Source organism: Homalodisca vitripennis, chromosome X, assembly GCF_021130785.1.
Source record: "Homalodisca vitripennis isolate AUS2020 chromosome X, UT_GWSS_2.1, whole genome shotgun sequence".
Classification (NCBI taxonomy): domain Eukaryota; kingdom Metazoa; phylum Arthropoda; class Insecta; order Hemiptera; family Cicadellidae; genus Homalodisca; species Homalodisca vitripennis.
In genome coordinates this window covers 103,668,879-103,695,001 of record NC_060215.1, presented here as the reverse complement: position 1 = coordinate 103,695,001, position 26,123 = coordinate 103,668,879, and the positions used below count along the sequence as shown (strand labels likewise).

Here is a 26,123-nt window from a genome sequence, read left to right as displayed (position 1 = left end):
CCAAAGAACTGAAAGAACTTATCGTCCAAAAGAAGATACTTCACAAGGACTATAAGAACTCTTTAAATGAGGCTACTTATGCTAGGTTCAATAAGGTTCGAAACGATTGTAAAAGATTGGCCAGAGCTAACCACCAAAATTACCTTGCCGAAACTGATAACAGTCTAAGAAGTAACCCTAAAAGGTTTTGGAGTCTCTTACGTGAAGTCAGATCATCAACTTCTAGTCCAATAAGTCTTAGGTTTGAGGATGAACAAGCTGAAGAACCTCAAGCTATAGCGGATCTTTTTGCGGACTTATTTTCATCTGTGTATAGGAAGGAGACCGTACCAGCGCCTGTCTACAAGTTTGGGGAGACCATTCATCTTTCCTCTATGCATATATCTGCTAATGAAGTCGAATTAAAACTTAAATCCTTGAATATCTCGAAGAGCCCCGGTCCAGATGAAATTCCTGCTGCTGCTCTAAAGTTTTGCAGTGAAGTACTAGCGCCTCATATGTCTATCTATTTTAACTATCTGCTTGCCGGAGGAGTCTTTCCTTCAAATTTGAAAGCTGGATACCTCATACCAATACATAAGTCGGACGACAAATCATTGGCAAAGAATTATAGGCCTGTTGTTATTCAGTCTAGTTTAGCTAAGGTGTTCGAAAGCCTGGTTCTTGATAAACTTGCCTTCAGCTTCAGGAATGTCATTACTCCGCAACAACATGGCTTCCAGAAGGGCAGATCAACATCCACTAACTTAGTTGTCTTCATGAATAACATTCTAAACGCTTTTAAAAACCGGACGCAACTGGACTGCATTTACCTAGACTTTTCAAAGGCCTTCGATAGAATCAGCCATGCTCACTTGGTCAGGAAAGTCGAAGCTCTTGGGCTCTCTGGATCTTTGTTATCCTGGCTTCACAGTTATCTTATAGGCCGCACTCTATGAGTAAAATATGAGTCTGCCTTATCGAGGGAAATTGTAGTACCTTCTGGTGTCCCTCAAGGGTCCCATCTAGGACCATTCCTCTTTACTTTATTTGTGAACGATATTGGCATGAATCTTGAAGGAGATTTCCTTTTGTTTGCTGACGATGTAAAACTATTCGGGGAAGTGGCATCATATCAACAACTGGTTCGTCTACAAGAGGATCTCATGAAGATTGAGGAATGGTGCGTACTCAATGTCATGGACTTAAACCCTACTAAATGTATGGTGATAACATTTTCAAAATCCAGACAGACTCATCAATTTAACTATATACTTCAAAATGTCACATTAAGAAGAGTTACGGAGGTTAAAGATCTGGGCATTCTTCTGACTGCAAATCTGGATTTTGGAGCTCATATATCTAATGTATGTGGAAAAGCTCTTAAAACACTTGGGCTTGTCAATAGAATTTGTAGGCGGGGACTGTCTGCCTCTTCTCTCAAGACTCTTTATGTTGCTCTGGTCCGACCAATAATGAAGTACTCAGTTGTTGTATGGTCTCCTCATCAGATTGGACATTGTTCATCCTTGGATGCTGTGCAGAGACGATTTATTAGGATGATTGGAGTCAAGCTCGGATACAGATACATAGAGGTTGACATTCAAGCAATGGAGCGTTGTCTAAATTTACCAACTCTTTCATCAAGAAGAACGCTCATTGACTTGATGTTCCTTTACAAAATTCTTAATAACACCATTGATTGTTCCGAGATACTTCAAATGATTGATTTCCACGTTCCTCGGTCGGCGAGACATTTCCAGCTGTTTACCATCCATCATCTCTCGACAAACTACCTTTACCACAGTGCTATTCCAAGATTGATGAGGATTGGAAATGCAGTCTCTGCAGATCTGGATTTTTTTGGGATGCCCCTGTCATCATTTAAGAGGAGGGCAGCCACTATACTGCATGAGCTTCATTAGTTTATTGTTACATAGCCAGATGTCACTGTTATAAAAAATTATTCTTGTTACTTCTATTATTGTTACATTTATACATAGTCTGCTTACGTTTTCCCTTAAGAATATTATATATTTAATTGATCATTGTTGTTCTTGTTGTTTACTGTTAATTTGTTATTGTTTTAGCTGTTTTGTTGATCTGATTAATTTATAGTTATGATGTGGATGTAATTTTGTTGAATTTATTGATGTAAAGAGCAAATGGTAGTCATCAAGAAACGAAATATTGTAAAAAGGTGTATTGCCGTTCATTGTAATAAATAAATAAATAAATAAATAAAGACGAGATACTAATTTCCCTCTTACCACTTACATACAATATACAATGAAATCATAACCATTTGAGTGTTATTAGTAAATGAAACAAATGCTCCAGTTATTTTATGCTATTAAATGGCATACATATCTAATATGACAAACATTATTTATAATTAATTATGATTTCTCTTAATGACTATTAATTGAAACATTCCAGAAAAATTGTGAGAAACAAAACTATATCTTAATAAACTTCGAAGTGTAGATTCTGGTACATGGTTAATTTTTAGTTGTATATTTCTTCTTTTTTATTTATTTAAGTGTACACTTTTATTACATTACCGTTCAATACATTACCAATGCATAATATGTAATTAAAAAAATAGTCTACAAATTGTGTTTTTTATATTTCTAAGGCAGTGGTGTAAAGGTGACAGTTATGGCTTCCCTTTCGTTACGTCACGGTTGACGTCACTACTCATCGCCAGTCTGTCTAATCTACAAACGGTAGCCGGCCATATAGCTACAGCGTAAAAAAAAATCGCGGGTTGGTTTAGTTATACATAACCTAACATTTATGTTGTGAACTACGAAGTAAAAATATAAGGTGGGAGTTTAGTTTGCCATGTTTTTATTTATAGTAATTGAAAATGTTTCTAATGTGTTGGTTTTTTATTTGGTTTGAATTTTAATAGATTGTGTTAGAGGAACTGAAGGGCAATCTTCAATCTGTTATGTAGGCATACGACAAATGAGGTGAGTAAACATTTGTTTGTCTACATTGTACAGTAAATAAACAAATTAGTCATATCTAGGTAGGCCTAAGTATGAAAAGTTTGATAAATTTACACAACTTTTGAAAACTAATAGGCTGCAGTATAATATGCAGCTACCATTACAATAATTGATATTCATGAGTGTTCTAGGTTAGGAGTAGTTTATGAACCAGGTTAGGATTCGTGTCAGAGGATTAGTTCAATTCAATTCAAAATATTCTTTACAGTTTCATCAAGAAATTGCAATGGCATATATAATAATAAACCTAAAGCTAGATACAATAGTTTGTCTGAACTTATGAGATAGCTATTACATGAAATGATGTAAAACTATTATTATACAGGAGTATAAGTTGTTGATGTAGTTAGAGTTCGAGGAATTCCTTCAAGGAGTAAGCTGGTCTGTCTATCAGCCACTTATGTAGTTTTGTTTTCAGTTGCTTTCCCTTCAGTGACTTCAGTAATTGTGGTAGACAATTGTGTAGTTTCCGGCCGATGTAAGATGGTTTTCTAGTGTACTGGGTAGTGTGTTGTGCTGACAGAATGAAGTCGCTTTCTCGTCTGGTGTTGTAGGTGCGGGTACTTGTACCTTTTGGTAGATCTCTCTCGTTCATCCTCAGGATTACTGCTTTAATGTAGAGGTTTACGACAGTAAAAATCCCAAGCGATCTGAAAGCTTCCCTGCAACTGTCTAAGGGTTTAAGGTTGGCAAGTATCCTTATAGCTCTTTTTTGCAACAGTAATATTCTGTGTAGGTTGCTATCAGAGGTCCCTCCCCAAACAACAAGGCCATACCGTATACGCAACTCCATTATAGCATGGTACACTGTTTTAGCTGTTAATAAATCTCCAATCCATCTAATTCTTCCCACCACATAAACACCAGTGCTGAGTTTTTTACAGAAGTAATTGATGTGGTTTTTCCATGTTAGGCCTGTGTCTAGTATAATCTCTAGTAGCTTAAGTTGTTAACCTGTTATCACATTTCTTAGGTCTTTTATTGGCTTTGTTTTGCGGCTGAAGTTGATACGGACGGTTTTTGCATGGTTTTGAGGACCAAATCAATTTTGGTTGCAGTATTTTTTTGTTCTGATTAGTAAGGTGAGGAAATCTTTGTTGAGTTGCTCTGCGCTGTTATTGTGTAAAAGTATAGTAGTGTTGTTTGAATACATAATGCATTCAGACGTGGTGTTTTATTTTATCATGCTAGGGAAGTCATTTGTGAATAAAACATACAAGACTGGACCAAGCACTGACCCCTGGGGTACTCCTCTCTTTACCAGCTGAGGCTCTAATTTGTGTGTGTTCTTCATCCCATTGGTTATTTCCCGAGTTTCTACAATTTGAGTTCGTCCTCGAAGATAACTAGCAAACCATGCATTTGCCCTGCCTTTAACTCCAAGTGCAGATTATTTTCGTAGAATAAGACTGTGGTCCAGACAATCGAACACCTTGCTGTAGTCAAGCAACACTGCCGAGGCATGTTTGCGTTCTTCTAGTTAGTAAATAATAAACTCAACAATGTTTGTAACTGCACTTGATGTTGACCTTCCCTTTATGAATCTGTGTTGATGTTGGCTGATAAGGTCTTCTTTTGTAAGAAATGCCATTAATTGAGTTAGAACAATTTTGTTATGATTTTGGAGAAGACAGATATGTGATATAGGGCGGTAGTTTTTAACATCTGTAACAGAGCCTTTTTTGTGTTTGGGATATATTTTTGAGATCTTCTATAAGGATGGGAGCTGGCTGAAGGTGGAAGATTTGTTGATGATAGTTGTTAATGGACTTACAAGTTGATTTACACAGTATTTTATAGCCTTAGCTGGGATTTCATCAATTCCATATGATAGCTTGGGTTTTAAAGTTGCTATGGAATATTTTACATCTCTGATCTTAACAGGTTGAAGCTGGAATTGACATGGGTATGTGTCCATGCATGATGAGTAATCTGATTGTAGATTTGTGGTTAAAGTTTGATCAGCTATCTGAGAGAAGTAGAAATTAATATGGTTTGCTGTTGTTGTAAGATTTTTTTCACCTTTCCTTCTATTTCTAGTTGAAGTTTGTGTTCCTGTGGCTGTTTGATTCTACGTTCAGAGTTTACTATTTTCCACAGTGCTTTTAATTTATTTTGAGATAGATCTATGTGGTTAGTTGAAACATATTGTTTAAGATTCCTCAATTTGAGGTCATAATCTTTCTTCCTGGCAATCATGGTGGCTTTATCGCCAGTGGACTCTGAGTTTTTATATGCTTGTAGGGAGTTTAGATACTGCTCTTTTAACTGATTTTCTTGTATGTCATAGTATATATTTGGTTTGGTCTTTGTCCCAGGCCATGTTTTTTTTGATGGGGCATGAGTGGTCCAGGGACCTCCTCACTGTTCCGTAGAAGAATTTGTAAGCTTCTTCAGCATTTTTTACATTTATCCAGTGTTCCCCTTCCAGAGTTTGTTTTAGTGTGTTCAGGTTCCGAGTACAGAAGTTCCGTTTTAAGCATGCTATTGGTTTTGGGGGTTTCTCTGTAAGGGATTTGATAGTGCATGTTTGTCCAGTGTGGTCTGATAAACCAGATTCAGATATGGCAAAAAAAATGTTTGAATCAGAGATATTTGTGCAGATGAAGTCACTTTAAGTGGCACTAGTTTTTGTCATTCTGGTTGCTGGGAGGGGAAGTCCTCTGAGGTTGTGAGTGAATAGTTTCTCAATTAAAAGTCTATATTTTCTACCTTATCTTTCTATGGATGGAATCTATTGGCAGTTTCACACTGCTTGAGTGTTGAATTCTTGACATAAATACTGAAACAAAATTACCTTATAGGTATTTCAATTTATAGTATATAATTTAGCTGTTTTCACATCTTAAAAAATTAATAACTAAGCGATAAATAAAAACCAAGACTATGTATATTTTATAAAAAAAAACCAATGTAACATTTAGTTTTTTGTTACTAAAAATGTGTCTGACACCTTTGACTGAAATAACTTAAGTACATCTCTATTGTACTTGCGATCATTAGAGATGGGCTGTTGGTTTATAACGTATTGGTGTCAGTAACAGGATTATTCAGTGGTAACCTATTACTGGGATAAATTGTTACCAGCAAGACATGTTATTTCATTAACAGCAGTGCTGAATGATTTGGCATATAACGTCTTTCTAGTATTAGGTTACTTAGTAAACTGTAACAGCCGAGGCTATTTCGTGCAAGCAATGAGACTAGGAATGGAAATATTGAACTATGAAATGTTATTATGTGATGTACGTAAGTTTGATTAGTGTGGGCTTCGGTCGCATCTATCACCTCTGCACTTCTGGTGAAATAAGAAAAACATCCTTCAAGATAGTACCTAGATTCAAGCTCAGATCATGTAGCATGATGCTATTACTGAGAGTGGATTGGCTGGTAATATTTTACCGCAGTAACAGATTATTGGAATGTAATACTTTTTCATGTTATTTTGGTAATAGGTGTTGACAAAAAACAGTATTTCCCATCTCTAGGAGTCATTACTCAAATACCATATACATGCTTAACTTTTGAACTAATTAGGCACATTAATGCCCAACCATATTATGTTATAGGATTCTAAGATAATGTTAAACAATATTGTTTGGGTAGGGTACGATAAGCAGACCCGGTTTTTTTATATCGATATTGGCAGACGATATTGCTTAATTATAACTTTCGATATAACCAATTGATACTGATTTTTCAACAATAACTAACTGGTATAAACTAGTTCAGTTTCTCTAACACAATCCATTAAAACTCAAACCAAATAACAAAAACCAACACATTAGAAACACTTTCATATGATAAACATATTTTCTTTTATAGGTAAGTCGAAAGCTCGTGTAGGACTGTGAAACGAAATTTAAATAGTTGCATATCAGCCTTGCAGATCATCCCTGTGAGTATTTGTACAGAAGAGAAGTTTGGTTTTCTAGAGAAGATGCTTCAACAATTTCTCGAAAGCGGTTAGTCATTGCTACTCAGGAGAAAAGATACACAGTAAATAATTACGCATATTTCGTATTTCCTGTTATAAATGTTTATGTTGTTATAATTTCATTATTATTTATGAGTTTTTCCTATTTCCAGTTCTAATTGTTTGTTTGATTGTTAGAGCTAATTTATTATTTATAAGATTATCACTATGAGCATAGTATTAATTATTTTAATTTAAAATATGATTGTTATTATGACATATATATGATAGATATGTTGATATTATTTATAAATGTGTAGTCGATAATTGAATATTAAGTATCGTTGATTGTACTAATCAATATAAACACCGGGTCGGTTTATTGTACTCTACCCTATTGTTTTTCTTTAAAATCAAAACAGCTGGCAATTATTAATTATGAATATCTGTAGGTCAAGTGTTTTATATTCAATAGTTTAGATATTTGTAATCGATAGTTGATTTGATTGTCGTGGTGGCCACTTGTACTGCAGCCAACTTAAAAACAAAATTATCCGAGTAAACACTTCAAGAGTTGGATTTCTTGTGATATAGTATTTTTTCCTTATTTTATATAGGTTAATAATATAGGTTATATTTTTATGATATGTTTAACTTTTTACAGCCCATAAGTTAGTTCATGTTTATATGGAAGAATAGTACGTTTATTACTGTATTCATCAGACTATATCTTTTTAAAACATAACATAAATAAAAGGTGCCCATCACAAACTCCTAGTTAACGTCTGGTCACATACACTAATATAAAGCAGATTTGAAATCAGTAATTTTGCACTAGGATACAGAACAAATTAAATCTATTTGACAACCATTTTTACCTATTATAGGCAGGTTTTGGTAACAAGTGTGGCAATAAATAATTTGTTTTAATTTACTTTGATAACTAAATGACCTAATGTTACTGATGTCAAAAAGATTAGTATTTTCTGTCGAAACTAATTTTCAAACATCAAACAGGTGTTTGTATTAACCCTGGAGTTGGCAGTCGTTCAATTTTCAACGACACGGACCGCCGCTGTAGTGGCATTCATTCAAAAATGAACGTCATGAGGTCGTCAAATGATTAATTTGTTATAACATTTAAAATCAAGTTAACTAACGATATTTAGGTACTATTGAAATGACGAAGAATTGCTTTCTCAGCACAAAACAATTTTTGTTCTTATTCACTCTTCTAAACAACTGTTCTTTAGAATAGAATAGAATTTTCTTTATTAACTTGAACATAGAGAACAGTTATGCGTCATATAAAGTATTTTAGTACAGATTTGAACAATTGTAGTTTGTGATTAGTGTCTTTGTTAAAACTGGAGCTCTTCTGTGAATTCTTGAATAGTATACACAGGATATTCATTCAACCAGTTTCCTCTTCAATTCCTTCCCTGTCATCTGTCTGTAGTTTGCTGGAAGCTGGTTAAATAGACGTGCCCCCAGAGACGTTGGTTTTTGTTCATGTAGTTCTGTGCAATGTCGTACTGGTGGGATAAATAATGTCGTCCTGGTGTTATGGTTGTGTAGTCGGGTTTCTCTTGGGAGTCCAAACTTGTCTACAAGGAGAAAAGTGTTTGCTGTGACAGTCTTGATTCGGAGGTGTTTGAACGCAGGCCTGCAGGTGTCTCGATGATCCAGATTGGCTAAACATCTCACAGCTGATTTTTGAACTGTTAATACTCTCTTAAGATTTAAAGCTGAGGTACCACCCCACACAACGACTCCATAGCTCAGGTGGGTTTCCATGAGAGCACGATAGGCAGTTTTTGCCGTCTTCTTGTTGCTTATGTTTTTTATTCTTTTCAACACATATAAGGCAGTGTTCAACTTTTTGCAAAGGGTGCCGATGTGTGGACCCCAGGTTAGTTTAGAATCTATAGTTAGGCCAAGAAGCACTGTCTCCTCTTCATACCTTGGGTCTGGTAAAACAGGAACTTGTTCTCCTCTTCTTCCAAAATTAATTTGTTTTGTTTTGGTAGTGTTTGCAACTAGGTCATTTGAGAAACAGTAGTCAAATGTCATGTTTAGAGCTATGTATGCCTTTATGATATGGTCCTCTGGGGAGTCACTTTGAAGGAGTAGGGTTGTATCATCGGCATACATAACAACAAAGCTGTGATCTTTTATGTAGTCAGGTAATCGTTTGTTAGGAGTATGAACAGAACAGGACCAAGCACGGACCCCTGTGGAACACCTCTGGTTATTGAACGTGGGGCTGATCTAACTGTCTGTATTACTCCATTACTTATGTGGCTCAGCTCTACCAGTTGACTCCGCCCTGTCAAGTAGCTCTTAAACCAGTTATTTGCAGTGCCCCTTATTCCCAGCCCTTCTAGCTTGTCTAAGATGATTTTATGCCCTATGCAGTCAAAGCCTTTGAGTAGTCAAGCAGTATAGCTGTCGTAAAATTATTGTTGTCAAGGTGATTGATAATAAATTCAATGAGGTCGGTCACTGCTGTGGTTGTGGATTTTCCTTTTATGATTCCATGCTGGCTTTTTGTTAAAATGTCAAATTCCATTAAGTGGGTCATCAGTCTTTTCAATACGATTTTTTCTATTATTTTAGAGAACGTGGGAATTATTGAAATTGGCCGGTAATTTCCAGTTTGGGATTTTAACCTTTTTTCAGCTTTGGGTACACCTTAGCTTCTTTTAGTGCAGAGGTGAAACAACCAGTTTGGAGAGACTTGTTTATTACAGCTGTTAGTGGTGTAAGGATAGCATCTAAACAGTATTTTACTAATTTAGCTGATATTTCGTCAACATTACAAGAGTTGTTATTCTTTAGTGAAGATATTATATCTTTTACCTCTTTTTCATTAGTTATATTGAAACTAAGGTTTTGATGAATTGGAGTTTGTGTTGCTATTACTGTTTTTGTGTTGGAGTTTAACTGTGTAGCTTCTCTCAATGTGTTGTCTGCTATGCTAGCGAAGTAGGTGTTAAATTCTTCAGCAATTTCATCAGGCTTGATTATTTCTCTTCCTGCCGAAACCAGTTTCATTGGTTGAGTTTCTTTCATCCCTCTATTTACTGTTAACTTCAGCAATTACTGGTTCTAACTGTAAAGTAGCATTTTCCTTTAGGAATATACCTACACCTCTATAAGCATGTTGAGTTCTGCAGTAGTGTTAAACCAAACAATATCGTGAGGGAAACAGGATTTTTCCGGACATTTGCCATCGTTCAGTGAAACAAGAAAACAGTCACACTACATTTTGTACCCATAAACAATATCCTGGTAGTCCTGTAGCTTTTAATTCGGCCTCTTTTAGACCATGTTCGGTGAGTATTAGTATAATAGGGCTTTTTTCACTTAAGACCTGATCAAGACGGTCCGTTTTATTTTCAAGTTTCTGTACGTTCTGATTGAGTAATGTCAATTTCTGCTGTGCCCTTTCTTGTTTGAAAGAAACGTAGTTATGGTTTCATCTTGCAGACAGTTAGGGTTGTTCGTTCTAAAAAAGAAGTCCGTTTCCATAAGTCTGTATCGTAGTTCTTGATCTCTCTTTCAAAGAACTCTTCATAGGTTCCTTTTTCTCCTAGAAGCTTAGCAGTGTGTGGAGGCCCTTTACTAAAACTAGATTTAGTGGTTGGTGTCAGGAAACATTGCGTAGTTTGTTTGTGCTGTTTGTCAATAACAAACTTGTCAGTATTCTGTGTCATTCTTTTAGCAACTTGTAATGAGACGCTAAAATGATTATTCTTCCTTTTAATTGAAGTTTGATTGTTGCATATATTTTGTTAAGTATGGCGTTTGAGGCGTATTATGTCTGTAGGGGTTAGTCAGTGTACTGTTAAGTTTTTGGTTGCTGATTTGCCTGGCTCGTGGGGGATCCTTTTGGGTGTCACTAGTCTTGAAGTTGGTCAGTTCTTAGCTGCAGGTTTGGCTCTCTCCTGGCATAGAATTTTGGGTGTCAGCAGTCCTAAAGTTAGTCAAAATAGGGTTCAGTTTTTGGCTGCAGGTTTGGCTCACTCCTGGCGTAGAATTTTGGGTCCTATCTATGGTGTCACTAGAATTTAGGCTAGAAATACGATTGAATTCTGTATTTTTCATGTTGAGGGGATGATTTGCTGTGCTTGTAGTATTTAAAAGAGCTTGGGGGTTGTATGATTTTGAAATTTTGTTAAGAAAGGATGGAAGATATGATTTGGTTCTTTCTTCGTTCCTTGCTAGTTTTATTGTGAATGCTTCTACTTCAGCCTCCATTTTCCTGGATGAGGTTTGTACAGTTACCAGGCTTACCTCCAGTGATCTTGCTTTTTCCTTTAAAAGAAATATTTCTGAATCTTTTTTTGAAGAGATTTCTTTATTTTTTGTTTTTAGTTCCTGAACTTTATTGTTTATGTGAGTTTTTTCGCTCTCTGCTTGGAGAATTAAATCTTCTCTCAATGCTCGTTCCTCATCAAGTATCCTTTTTATGTAGGCGAGTTCTTTTTCTAGGTCCTGATTTTTTTAGTGTCAATGTTGTTGAGATTTCCTCCGACATGCTTAGATGATCTTCCAGGTTGAGTGCGTAGGTTTCACTTTTCTAAAGTTTTTATTCGATTCTGGAGCACACAAACCTCTAATTTTAGGTCACTTAATGTTAGTTTGAGTTTTTCATTTTCGGTTAGAAGGGCATTTCCTGCTTCAGCAGCAAGTGAAAGTGAGGTTTCTAGATCAAAGTCATCAAGGTTGTCTAAGCTTTGTATTTTTTCGTTGATTTTATCCACCTCAGGATAGTCCGTCCTATTTGTATAAGACCTGGCAGAGGTTGGAGAGTACTCTTCGACAAATGTCACAGTGGTAGATGTAGAACTGTCATTTTTATTTACCTGGTCAGTTTTACAAAGTCTTCTCTACAGATTTTACATTTCCAAGTGTCAGTTTCCTCTTTAGTCAACTTGTTTAAATTTTTAAAAAAATTTATTTCTGGCCCACTTAAACATTTCCAGTGAAACCAGTTGTGACAGTGACCTGTACACTTGATAGCCGAATATTTGACTCCAATAGAGCACACACCACAGGGGTACTTTGTTACTTTTTCAGAATTATTCATGGTAATTTGGTCTGAAATTGCAGTACAGATTTAATTATTTGTCTACTTATTGGAATGACTATAAAAAATCTTGCTCTTTAAATGTATTATTGACGGTAGAAAGAATGCTGCCATATGGTATTAGTGTCTGAGGTCGGTTTCGCTGGTTGCATTGTCAGCAGGTGTCAGTTAACACTCTAAGTATGTCACTTGTTGGAGCTGAGTTGGAAGTATTGTGTTTCTTTTGGCTGTGACGTCAGTGATTGACATATGTTTCAGTACTTTCCTGTTGATATTTCGTAATTAATTAAAAAGTGTTTTCCCTGATAAAATAAGTCAGGCTTGTTGATTTTTAAATGCTTGTATGCTTAGTTAATTGTTATTTATTCAGTGATATGATCAAACTTGTGTTACACTGAGTCAGCTTACAGTAGAGATGGTTTCAATTGTCATCTTACTAGTGCTTGTTTCTTGATATAAATAATGTTTCTTGTTGAGATATTTTGTAGAAAAGACTTACAGTACTTCTAAATTGATGTTGTTTGAAGTCCAAGTATGTCCTTGGTAGTTTTACACTAAAAAATGCACTTATTTATGGGAGCTAAAAAACACTGAGTTTAGTTAGTCCGCCATCTTGGATTTTCCAGTAGTTACCATGGCCAGTTGCCCTTCTTGTTTGTTCGTAAAACATTTATTTCAATGGTCAAATTTGATTTATTATATGAAAAATGATAAACATAGTTGTTTGATTGTGTGAGTGACAAAATATTATTGTGTCACTGTTTATTTTTGTTTCAACTTTATGTAAGTGTTGGTGTTTTCCCGGTGAAAGAATTGTTTTGAACCTAACCGGTTTTGAAATAGGCCTAGGTTGGTGTATGTAGTTTCTTCTTCAAAGCATGTCTATTACTTTTTACTCTTAGTAAATAATGTCCTGCATGATGGAAAACTAGACAGGTCAAGTGAATTACGAGATATGCTACACTGAGTTAGTGAAAATGAATTAGATTCAATAGTGATATTTATAGTGTTGGTAGTAATCTGCCATCTGATAATGAAGGTCTCTTAGATTTTTCTTTTAGTAGTGAAGATAACTTTTAACCTCAATTTGAGTTTTATTCAGATGATTTCAGGTCAAACATTAGGCCTATACAACTGATTCCCGGCGGCACGGAACAGTGTCTATCTAATATTTTATATATATAATTAAATGTGATGAGAAAATATATGCATCTTAGTATCACTGAAAAACAGAATTTGTATCGCTGTAAACTGATTTTAAAAATTCAATATACTTTTTGCGGTTAGTTCTTCTTTCTTGCTTTCATCACAATTTTACGAAAGCTTTTCTTAACGGCGTCGTATGTTCTAGGCTTGTTTTGCAAAATGAGACAAATGCGATCGCAGCTTAAACATTGTTGTTTGCTGACTTTCTAGTAACTAAGATGTTGAAACCATCTCACAACTTATTGTACAGCTGCAGTATATTAAGTGGCCACCACCACAGTCGAATCATTAATACTCATGATTATCTAGACTAAAGAAACTAAAATGTCAAACCAAATTATGTTATCAAGAATACCTGGTTATACTCTAACCAACTGAAAGTGAGTGACTTGAGTGACAGTAAACAGTGAATGTGACAGTTTATTCAAATTTTATGTTTATAATAAGTTTTTTAATTATTCAAAGTGGATTAAAAGTTTGACATAAGTATAAAATCTCTACTTATAAATCAAGTTCTAATTTATCATAAACTATATAATAAATTTAATTGGAAATATATTGCTTACAATTCTAGAAGATAAAACCACATGGTTGTAAACAATATTTTAATAGTAATTTATAATATTTTAGGAGAGTCCACAGTTTGGAATTGAATTGGAACACTCATAATTTAAATGAAATTTATCATTTAGAAACTAATTTGAGAAAAAGATAAAATAATAATTAATAAACTAAATTAAAATTGACAGGAAGTGGACTACTAATATGACACCAGTAGTAACAGGCAGTTTGTAATATCTGCCATTAAGCAAAGGTTAACTTGAGTTGTCAGTCAGCTGTAGCAAAACGTTTAATTCAGTTTTGGACATTCCCGTGATAACATGCTACCAATAACATGCTAGCAACTAACAGCACTGTCAAACTGACAAGCCTTGTTATCTTATCTGCAGCCTCTCTGATAAGAGCAGTATAGCTCAGGCAGTAGAGTACTGTATTCATAAACTTGAGATTCCTGGTTCAAATCACAGTGAAGGCAACTAATTTTTGCTAGCTACTATTGTGACTAATTATTTAAAATTAATATTTTCTGAACAGAAATAATTTTTTTACTTCTCTTGTTTTATTTAATATCTATACATACACTATTAGTTTTATTACCTTATCTTAATAACACTATTATAAATATATAAATTATAAATAATAATAAATATTAATTAAATAGTTGCTCAAAATGCCAAAAGACAAATCAAACAACCCAAAATATCCATGTGGTGTCTGTAGTATTGGAGCAAAATACTCCAGCATTAAATGTACTGGTCCCTGCGGTTTCTGGTTCCATGGTGGATGTGTTCACATCTCGGACGGACAGTTGAAAAAACTCTCAAAGGAAGAAATTTCATCATATAGGTGCAAAAACTGCAGCATGTCTCACCCAGTACAAAACACAAATCACCTATTGGGCTCTCACGCACTGGAAACCTCCTGTATCAAGGATAACTGTCACGCCCAAATACGCATGAATAGCTCAGAGGTATTAAATAGCCCCATTAAAGAACTTGAATGTAGCCTAATTGAAAATAATTTATTAGAAGAGTCAAATAACGATGACCACAAATTGCAGATGGCTGCCAAAATAGGTTCGGCCTTACTAGAAGAAAACAAAATTCTAAAAGAAGAAAAATTTAAGTTAGAAACCAGATTAACAATAGTGGAAGGGAAATTGGAAGAGTTGGAAATTGAGGAAAAAAAACACATAGACAGAATTGAAATTTTATTACAACAGAATGCCGCATCACAAGACCAGCTAAATAAGGAAAAACAACTACGTCAAGAATCTCAAGCCATTTTTGAAGAGCATGACCGTAAGTTAAATCAACTTATTGACAGTCATCTAAGAAAGCTTGACCAGCAAGAAAAAACTATTTTCAGGTTGCAAAAGAAAATTGATGGACATGAAGGGATAAATAAAACTTACAAAGACTCCTGTATGCAAACTACACCTCCAGTAAATGACCTAACAAAAAACACGCAAAGTACACCATTTATATTGATTGAACTAGCGGAAATAAAAACAAAACTATGTCAGTTAGAGTTAGCAATCAAAACCCCACCATCTGAAATTGCAACAAAAAATAATATTTCCCCTAAAGTGACACTGACCCCCTCAGTACAGCATATTCCATCCCCAAGGAGGAAAGTAGGTACTGGGATGAAGAGGAATGTATTTAGTATCTCCCTGCAAGCAGCTAAATACAAAAAAAGGACTACCCCCAAAGCGAAATGCACTAACCTGAACCAAAGAGAGAGTCAAGAACTTATTTGCAATTCTCAAACTGACAAAAATAAGGACAACCAAGAGGCAAATGACACAACAAAAATTACTTTCAATCGACCGGTTCCTGTAACAGCCCACAAACTAGGAGAAGGTGAGACTCTTGAAGAATTCTTCGTAAAGAGCTTTTCCAACTTCAAGAAGACTATGGACGACCATAAAGGAGCTCCCAAAATTGTCCCAGAAAATAAAAATATGACTCCAGAAATAGACGAAAAACCAGATAATGTTCCAGACAATAGTACAGCCATGACAACCCCTAATAATTTTTTACAGCAGGCTCAATACAAAAAACAACGTTACAGAACAAGAATTTTTCTACGCACAACAAATCAGGCTTTCCAACCAAATACAGCACTAAAAGCTCAAGTGAAACCTCAACAATAAGTATACTGCACCAAAACGTGAGAGGCCTAACCAACAAAATAGAAAGACTAAATCATTTCTTAAGAACCCTCCAGCCTACAATTATAATTCTGACTGAACACGGGTTAAGCTCCGAAACCTTGCTCTTAACAAAAGTCAATGGCTACAAATTAATAACAGACTTTTGCAGAGAACAACACAAATTAGGAGGGGTTGCCATCTACATTGACGAAACCGCAGATATCTGTGTAGAAATGCTAGACATAAAAAAACCACTCCATGGAACTCCTCTGTGAGGCAGCCATGGCAAAAATTGGCACTAAACAATGCTCCTTCCATCTACTTGGCCTCTATCGACCTCCAGGAGGAAACACCAAACAAGCTATAGAGGTCATGTCAGCAATTCTTTCAACATTTCGGGCAGATGCAAGACAAATTATTTTAATGGGTGACGTTAATTTTAATAGATTGACAGCAAACCAAGATAACGACTTATTTGAAGAAGAACTATCAACATTTGGGATCAAGCGTCTACCACTCCCAGCAACAAGAACGACCAGTACCACTGCAACATCAATTGACTGCATCTGCACAAATGTACCTGAAGACAATATTAGCTACAGTATCATACAAAGCGGATTATCTGACCACACCGGCCAACTTTGCAAGGTGCAGTATGAAGGGAATAAAGTTAAAAAACAGGAAAACTCCTTCAAGAGGAATTTCAGCAAGCGAAACCTAGATAATCTAAAAATGGAACTTATCACAGAAAGCTGGGACAGTGTACACAATGCCCAAGATGCTGAAGAAGCATATAACTCATTTCATGCCATTGTAAGGAGAGCATTAGACATTGCATGTCCCCTCTCAAAATCAAGGCCTAGAGGGAAGCCAAAACTCAAGTTCCAATATGACCCTGAAGTAAACACACTTAAAGAAGATTTCCTTAAGGGCTTGTACAGATATGAACTGACAGGAAGTGAACTTGACAAGGACACAATGAAACAAAAAAAGAAAACTTATGACCTAAAACTTAGAGAACTCAGGCGAGCAGCTGCAAATGAGCACATAGCCAGCTCTGACAATAAATCTAAGGCACTCTGGAGCATCATCAGTGGAGAAAAACAGCAAAAAAAGTCTGATGACACACTTAGACAGCTAGAAATTGATGGAAAAATAGAAGACAGCCCGATGGTAATTGCAGAGCACTTAAACAGCTATTTCTGCCGGGTAGCAGATATCACTCTTAATCAAAATCGCAGTGCTCTCCAAATTAATACTGTTCCACCACAGCCCACTGCAAATATCCAACAGAACCCACAACTAACCATGGCCCCCACCACACATAATGAAGTACTGTCTGTAATACAGACATTAAAACCTAAACTGTCATGTGGCATTGATGAAGTCCCATCAAAGGCAGTCAAGCATTGTGCAAACCAATTAGCAGCCCCACTCGTCACAATAATTAACAAATCCTTTGATAATGGTCACTTCCCTTCAAAACTAAAACTCTCTAAAGTCTACCCAAAGCACAAGAAGGGATCAAAAACCAAACTTGAAAATTATCGACCAATCTCTTTAATCTCTCCTTTCTCAAAAATTATAGAAAAAATTGCACTAAAAAGGATGGTACAACACTTGCAAGAACAAGAACTGCTATCAAATTGCCAACATGGATTCTTGAAGGGAAGATCCACCATCACTGCAATGACAAGCTTAGTAGAACATATCACAGACCAACTAGAAGATAATAAGTTTGTCTCAGCCATCCTTTTAGACTACAGCAAAGCATTCGATTGCTTAGGGCATGATTTGATTGTGAAGAAACTATCAATTCTAGGCTTCCAAGGCAAATCAAGGCATTGGGTGGCAAGCTATCTGGCAGATCGCAGCCAGATTGTGGAAATCCATAGAACCATAAATAATAAATCGTGTACTTTTAGGTCCCAAACTCAGCCAATAACTAGAGGGGTGCCCCAGGGTTCAGTCCTGGGTCCTTTCTTGTTTGTGCTGTTTACCAATGACTTTAATGACTTCATTAACCACAACAACATCCTCCCCATTATGTACGCAGATGACACTACACTTCTTCTTCAACATGACACAGCGCAGGGACTACACTCAACAATCACTACATCAACTGGAAAAGCTCTACAATACTGTCTACAAAATGACTTGGCAATCAATCCGTCAAAAACCACTCAGCTAAATTTCAGTAGAAGACACGAACAGATCCCAGAAGTTCCCAACATCTTGGTAGAAAATCATTCTAAATTATTGGGCATGACAATAGACACCAATCTTTCCTGGACTGAACATGCTGATACATTGAGCAAAAAACTTGGACCTGGAATTTTTGTTGTGAGAAGAATAAAGTGGATAGCTGGACAAGAGGCTGCAAAAGCAGCATACCATGCGCTGGTAGAATCACACATAAGATATGGCCTGACTATATGGGGAGGAACTTCACAACAGAACCTTGACAGAATACTGGTGCAACAGAAAAAAGCTATAAGAGCACTCGCCAACCTCACTCCAACAGAGAGTTGTAGAGATGCCTTCAAATCACTGAGGATTATGACTGTCATTGCCCTTTACATTTACTCAGTAGTTGTCTACACAGACCAGGCAGAGCTCACCACATGAGAAAACATTCACTCCTACAACACACGGAGAGCAGCAGACTATCATCTTCCAGCGCACCACACCACACAATACAGCAGAAAACCATCATATATCGGACGGAAAGTTTTCAACTCACTTCCAACAAATCTGAAAATCCTCAACGGCCAACAACTGAAACGCCATCTGCAAGACTGGCTGATGGAGCGACCATTTTATTCAATGAAGGAATATTTTGAAACAAGATGACTGAAGCAAGACCGAAACTTGAAGGACCTATTTCCTTTGTATATAAACTTGTATCTCTTGACGAATGTACATTTCTTAAAGAAATTGTAATAAAGATTTTTGACTATAAAGAACTTTAGAGTCAAGAATTAAGTAAACAAATTATAATAGCCATCGTCATGAAGTAACAGACAATTTTAAGTTGTCAAGTCCAGTATATCACAGTCCATATACTCTTTAATAGTATAAAATGCTTTGCTCTTAAGCCACTTAGCTATATTATAACTAAATTTATTGCTTGGAATTGACCTAACGAAAATTGGAAGTTTATTTTACAGTAAAACTTGTTAACTAGATTTAGTTTTTGTCTAATATTGTGGTCATGAATTGAATTGGCATAATTAAAATTGCCAATATTTGCTGTAACATAGTTTAAGTTAAAGTTAATATAGATACAGGCTAGAGTCATAATATTAAATTGTTGAAAAGTTGATCTGCTTGAGTCTAACTTGGATAATCCACTTATTATTCTAAAAGCCTTCTTTTGCCAAATAAAGATCCTTTTGGCTGAACTTGAAGTACCCCAAAGATACCATAGATACCAAAGTTTCATTGAGTAAGAAAAAGACCAAAGTATATCATGACAAGAACCTCCAGATTCACACAGTCCTTCAATTTTCTTAAAAGATAAGTAACCCTGGAAAGTTTTTTTTACAAAGATAAATGACATGTTTGTCCCAACAGAATTTGCTATCTAAGTGGATACTAAGCGGTTTTACAGGTTTGAATAGGCCACTTTCTATGTCTGATAAATGGTTTTTTAATGTAAATATTATTTGTTCAGTCTTGGTATAATTTATTAACATGTCATTAACAGAAAACCAGTGTTTTGCCTGTTCAATGATCTTTCAAATTTACATTTTACATCTAAGATATCTAAACCGAAGTTACTGATGGTTGTATCATTTGTAAGAGAATAGAGAAAGATGAAACATTATAACCAAAATCATTCACAAAAATAAAAAAAAGAAAGGGTTCCAGTACCGAACCTTGTGGTACCCCTGATGGAACATTTAAAAATTGAGAATTTGTTTATTATACAAACCATTTATATTCTACCTGAAAGATTACTTTTCAATAGTTGTAACTCTTTGTTTAAATTCCGTAACATTTAGCTTTTCTGACAACAAGACATGAAAGACTGTGTCAAACACCCGACTTAAATCAATCATACTTGATCCTACTAGCAATTTTTTTAAAAACCATTAGGAACAAAATCTACTATTACATTACCTCTACTGCTGCAGTTGTTAAACGTTTAGGTCTAAAACCAAATTGATAAATGTAGAGCAAATTGTTAATTACAAAGTATTCATAAAGTTGTACTAGACAAGATTCAATAATTTTACTTAAAATAGGTACAACTGTAATGGGAAGATAGTTTTCTGGATTTTTTTAAGTCTCCTTTTTTATGAATGGGTGTATTTTTAGGAACCTTAAGACAACAGGGGTAAAATCCTTGGGTTAAAATCAAATTGATAAAATAAGTAACTGGTACCACAAGTACATCAATAATATTTTTCAAACATAATTTGAAAGACCATACACATGTTCGCTATGGGAATTACTCATTTTATTTACAACAGATTTAACCATAATTTCACCGATCAGTTTACATTTAAAATTAATTGTAGGATGTGGTCGAGGAGATTTTGCCAAAAAATCAGAAGTAGCTTTATTATTTATATCTACTGCTGCATTAGTCCAGTCATTTAAGGTTTTATCTGCGGAAAAATTCCTATTGAGCTGAATTTTGTTATACACCTTCATTATGGCGTTTTAATGAAGATGTGAAAAATCGACATTGATATCGTGCCGGCTAAAAATGTTATAGATAAAGAAAATAAGTTTTTCACGAATATCTCGCGACCTATGGCTCGGAGGTCAATAAAGTTGATTATAAAAATTATTCCTTGTACAATTATATACAAAAAATGTCTCTTGCATTTTTCTGTAAAGTCAACCGTTTTCGGGCTAGAGCGCTGAGAAAACGACTAAATTATGATGATGCACTCGTTTCCGCACCACCTTTGAGGTAGAATGCAATAGGCATAATCTATGATATGTAATAAGTTTTTTTTTTATTTTATGCTCAATAATTATTTATTTGTACATTGAAAAATAGGGAAAAACAAGTTTTGTATACAATTTTCTGTTATATTCATTCGTCGTCAATATCCTCAATTTCAACTTCATCATAAGTTGCTGACAAAACATCGAGTGGACTTATTGCTGTATTTAAATCAACATCTTCATCATTTTCTTTGGGCTCTGCGTTTAAGCATGACTGACCACGAAAATGTCCACAAACTTTAGAACATCTCAATCCAATTTTTTTACATCCACATTTGCCTCCACAACCTTTTGTACAATTACAAAAGATTTTGTTTAGTAGATCATCAGGTGCTGGTGGCAATAAAGTTGTTATTGGCTGTAATATATTATTTTTCAACTCCCAACCCCACTATTCTGGATCAATTTCCTTTCCTAGCCAGGTTTGTATTTGATGATAGACTCGATAAATATGCTGTTGAGCTGCTGAAGAAGTGGGTGGTAATAATTGAAATTTTACAGCTGTGCTTTGTCTTGTTAGTTTAGCAAAGCTGCAGTATCTGTAATTGTCAATTGAATTTTCTGATTTTGGAGCACTGTACATTGCTAGTAGAAAGTGTATTCCAGCATTGACAAGGGCATTTCGAGCGCAATTTTCTTGTTGGAATATTTCTGCAAAATTGTGTAAATCGGGTCTTTTTTCAAACATTTTCATGACTTTAATTTTTCCTGTCCCAAAAAGTGTTGAAGTTGTGTCACATCAGGTAATGGCATGTAGAAACAGAATATTTTTCTTGCAGTGTGGATACTTGTTGAGGCTCTCAGTCGAGTATATTTTTGTACAAACTTTTTCGAAATTCTGAATAAGCATTTCAATTAATTTTCTTTTGTTAATCAATTAGATAAAAATGTTTCTTGACTGATAGGAACTTCAATCGATTCATTGAAGTGCACTTCACAAGATGTAGAAACAGCTGCGGTTCGTCTTAGTTGTTCCTTCGCTTTGATGTTTTTACTGGTATCGGAGTAACCATAAAAAATGACAACAGTATTTTGACCAAAATTGTTTGATAAATAATTAATATATTTGTTAATGATAATATTAAATGTATCATTTTGTTGCCATACAACACGATGCATAAGAAATCCACCATCAATTATGCATGTTGCATTATCACAAACTAATTGATAGTTAATTGGCTCCAAGTATTGATATATTTTTGATTTCTGAGTTTTTTACATGCCAACATTATCAAATAGTGTTGTTGGATATGGACTTAATTCATATTGTAAATATTCACAAAGATTTTCCTCAAATTTTTTATTTAAACTAATTCGTTGAAATAGAAATAACGGATTGATGGGTACCTGAGAGTTATGAACCATGATAGAAGTGTTTACTGATGATAGTGGAAGAACTTTGAGCGTTTTAATGTAATTTTGTCGAATGTTACACCTATCATTTTTTTAATTGACTGCAGACCAATTTCTTTGGCATTATAACAGTTGATTTTATTATTGCCAACAATTCCTGTTGATATAGAAACTACTTCATTGCAAGTTGAAAAAGGATTATGTAAAGTAAACCACTCTACAAGTTTTTCAATATCATTATTATCTCTCAATGCATGAATCTCTTGAGTCGAAATGTTGATCCGCGGAATCAAATAAGAGGTCGCAAAATTTTTCGATTTCTTCACTAATTGCATTTGTTGCATGCATGCCATATATCCACTTACATAAGACGCTTTCATGAGTACTCCTTCCTCGAGAAACCACTCCTTCAGTTTTCATGGACTTCATCAAACTTTCTTCAATAGTCATGTCGGTCCAGGTTCCACAGTTAAATTTATTTGTACATTTTACTGCAAATGTTTTTGTGAAGTTTATATAATCTTGATTATCCATCTTATCTTTCAAAGCATTCATATCCTGCAAGTATAAATTTGCAGATTTAGCATACAGGAAATGCATGTTTAGCATGAAAATATGGAAAGCATTCGCTGAACACTTTTAAGATGATCATTCCATAACCCTAGTCTCTCAGCACGAATGAAACCATTAGCTATTGATATCATTTCAATGTATTGTAGCCATAATTGAATAGTATGACCACCGCCTTTCAGTTTAGCTACTTCATCATTAAATAACTGTATTACTTCATTCAAAATGTCTTCAGATTCTTCAATATTATCGTAAGACATCGTCCCTCTCATAATATCTATCATGTAACCATCCAAGAACTGCTGCAGATTTTGATCGATTTTTAATTTATCACAAATGAGGTTCATTAGTGCAACTCTTAACAAGTCCATGCCCTCTTACACTTCTGGCAAAAGCATGACCATCTAACATTTTGTCAACTGAATTTGGAGCATAAATAACACTAAGAGCTTCTTTGAGTCCACTTCCTTCCATTATATATCCTATAGATCCAAGGAACGACATAAGCATATGAAATCCACCTAGTCTTACAACAACATTGGATATATCAGATTGTATATCAGCAGCAGCTACAATTTCATGAGCTTCGTTGAATTTCATGTAAAGTGGCTGATCAAAAGTAATTCTGAAACAATTTTGTCCATGTGATTTAGCATTACGTACTGCACAATCTAATGTGGTGTAAATTGTATCTTTATTACTTGCAGGATGATGAATAAAGGGTAGGAACATTACGGTAGATGTTGTGAAGTCTTTATTATTTTTTGTTAGCTTCTCTAGAAAACCATTCCATCCTGGCAGACCGTTGACATCTTTCCACTTTCCGTATACCCACAATAAGTCGACCTTATTACAAATTTGTTCATTTAATATAACATCATAATCAATTCCTTCAACTATAATTTTACTCATTCCAGCTACTTCATTATTTTCGTATGTTAAAAGAGGTACATGTGAAACTGCAGCTAAACTCTCAGCGTTTGGTTTACTCTTACATTTCACGATGGGCATATCAGCGAGAACAGCGTTACTTGGAGAAATTATTTTTATTACACCCATTATATACACAGAATTATACCCATCAATTGTGGAAACATTAATGTCTGCATTATCTGCAGCATATTGTAAAGTTACATCAGGCTGTGAAAGAATACGAGGTTGAGGATGATAAACAGTAGACACTTCATACATCACAGCATCATTGTATGTAGCACAGAATCCAAAACTTGACAAAACATCTAGTAATCTTTTTGATGCATACCTTCTATGAAGGAATACGGAGAGGCTAAGTAGCAGCTGCAATGAAAATGATCGTGGACGCATTACACTCATTATAGCATGGGCTATGGCTGTAGACTTAGCTTCCACTTTTTTTGTTTGGCCTTTTTTATTCTTTACAATTAATTCATGTAAGAAATGTGATAAAGTTTGTGGAATGTCATCATTAATTTGATCTATCATTGACTTGGTGGTGGATAGGAGTCGTGAATAATTGTAATGGAACGAATATCTTCCTTGATTATCGATGTAGCAATTTCTACAATTCGTAAGCGTTCATCACAAAGATTTTTCTTTTTTTCTTCATACCACGAATTAGTCAAAATATTAGCTGCAGTATCTCGAAAGCAAATTATAGTCAAAGATTTTGCTTTTCGTGGTAATTACAATATTACTCCCATATCGAGCAATCAGTTGTTTTATAATTGTCTTGTCATCTGGAACGTAACCTTGAATTACATCTTTCAACTCAGCCAATGTAAATTGACAATCGTCATTGTTTTCAATGTAATGGAAAACATTGTCCATAGCAATTCTGTCATTCTCATCCAATGGACGGCCTACATCATCCTTTCCACTAAGTAACAAAAAATTGGAGAAACACTTATCATGGTACTTAGCTTCGACAGAGACAAGGTCATACTGAAAATTTACACGCCCCTTTACATTTCTTCCATATTTATCACCATATTATATATTATTTCTGCAGCTTTTAAAACTGTGTCTTTAAATGTGAGAGTACTCACTTCTCTTATAGCGCACTTCTCTTTTTTTTCTTTAGATTTCTTCACTTGCTTCTTCTCCACAAGACAAACATAATTTTTTTGAAATCAAAAGAATTAATTATTTTTTTGCGCGGAGATATTGATGTACTCAGCTCTTCTTGGCGTCGTTTGAAGGCCGCAATACTCAACTTGTTCGTATAATTTTTATGACAATTACTGTGAACATTTACAAATGTTACAGTATTCAAATATTCAATGTTACCATCACTTCTAGCAACACTAGTATATTTTAATGTTTGTAGACCACGTCTAACTTATACTACGTCACCACTAGATAACGATTCATTACATATGAAACATTTATCATTCATTATGAAAACTGTTCAAGAGCACAAAACTACGAAAATAACGTCTTTAACACTCATGAAATATGTTTCAACTGAGCTAACTGCTAAACACAGTCCAACAGGCAGTAGCAGGTATAAAGGGACAGGTCTCAGAACAATAAAGAACGGAACATCTGCCAGTGGAGGTCATTTGTATTATCTATATACTCGTAGTAGATATTACTAAGTTCCAAAACATCTATATAATATAAGTATATTTGTCACAAAACACCTGAGTAGAAGTTAGAAGTTTTAAGAAAACTTAAATACATTGATAAAAAACAATAGAGTTGACGCCTTATATGTATACGGTATATAATACCCTATGTGAGTACATTCTACTCGCTTTCTCAGCACTCTAGTCCGAAAACGGTTGACTTTACAGAAAAATGCAAGAGTCATTTTTTGTAGATAATCGTATGAGAAATATTTTATATAATGACCTTTATCGACCTCTGAGCCATAGGTCACAAGATATTCACGAAAAACTGATTTTCATGACCTTTTGATTCCTTTTTTTAGCTGGTACGATATCAATATAGATTTTTCACATCTTCATTATAACGCCATAATGAAGGTGTATACCACAATTCAGCTCACTAGGGATTTTTCCGCAGATTGAGGTTTAAAAAACCTAAAATGCCTGGACTACTTTTTCCAAAAAAATTATTCAAAATGTCAGGACCAATATTGGTATTAGTGAGTGTGTTATCGAATCCTGATTACACTCAGCTTTTGCAACCTTCCAAGCAGTTTTAAAGCAATTTTTTGAATTTGAAATTAGTTTGCTATTAGCTGCAATTTTTGCCCTTGTAATGGCCTGATTGTAATACTTTTGAAATTCTTAAAATATGAGTTATCCACTAAACTATTCTGTATAACGCAATATAGGTTTTCTTTCCATATCTGACTTA

General features: G+C 34.9%; 1 protein-coding gene across 3 annotated transcripts in view; it reads left to right on the top strand.

The window, feature by feature from the left end:
- Positions 1-2,666: 2,666 nt before the first annotated feature.
- The window catches only part of LOC124369766, a 56,768-nt gene continuing 33,311 nt past the window's right edge, over positions 2,667-26,123 (top strand). Inside the window, exon 1 of one of the 3 annotated variants that reach the window (XM_046827846.1) lies at positions 2,667-2,957. The gene's annotated coding sequence lies outside the window, so the exon portion shown is untranslated. The remainder of the gene's footprint in view (positions 2,958-26,123) is intronic. The other 2 variants (XM_046827847.1, XR_006923081.1) reach the window with 2 other exon arrangements.